Raw genomic sequence first — 646 nt, 5'->3', positions numbered from 1 at the left:
GCGCCTGCCCGCCGCCCCGCGCTGGGGGGCGACACCCCGCGGCGCCATCGCGGCCCCGCTCCGGGAGCGACTGGCAGCGACTGCCGGCTGCAGCACCGCGATACTTCCCCGCCCCTCCCGGCTCCTCCCCCCGCGCCTCGGCGGTGGGCCAGGCCCCGGCCCCTCCCCGCTGCGTGGGGCCAGGCGTCGCTGTCGCTCCGCGCGCCAGCCGGGCTGCTGTCATGGCCGAGGAGCGGCCGCCTGGTCGGCCCGCACGGCTAGGACCCGCGCAAAGCACAGCCAAGCCGAGGCCGGCGAAGATGGGAGCAGGTGGCCCAGAGCAGGGCAGGGAACCGAGAGACAGGCGGCATGCGCCCACGGGAGCGCTAGGATTGATGCAGAGGCTGAGGGGCGGGTAACACAACGCGTCTATTTCCCTCCGCTTAAAAGCGAACTACAAGCGTTGCTGACACGGGGCTATATTGTTCAGTACAAGACCGAAGCCAAGTTACGGATTGGAATGAGTGAGAGCAAGCAGGGCTGTGGGGTAGGAGCTCGGTGACCAGGAGCAGCGAACAGGGCAGCGCCAAGCCTCCTAGCTTCAATGGTGGAGCGTCTGGGGGGTTAAACAGGAGAGGGGCCGTCAAACCTGGGATGAAGAGTCTAG

The sequence above is a fragment of the Crocodylus porosus genome, unplaced genomic scaffold, assembly GCF_001723895.1.
Source record: "Crocodylus porosus isolate Cpor-Errol unplaced genomic scaffold, CroPor_comp1, whole genome shotgun sequence".
Classification (NCBI taxonomy): Eukaryota; Metazoa; Chordata; order Crocodylia; family Crocodylidae; genus Crocodylus; species Crocodylus porosus.
This window is presented reverse-complemented; position numbering follows the sequence as displayed.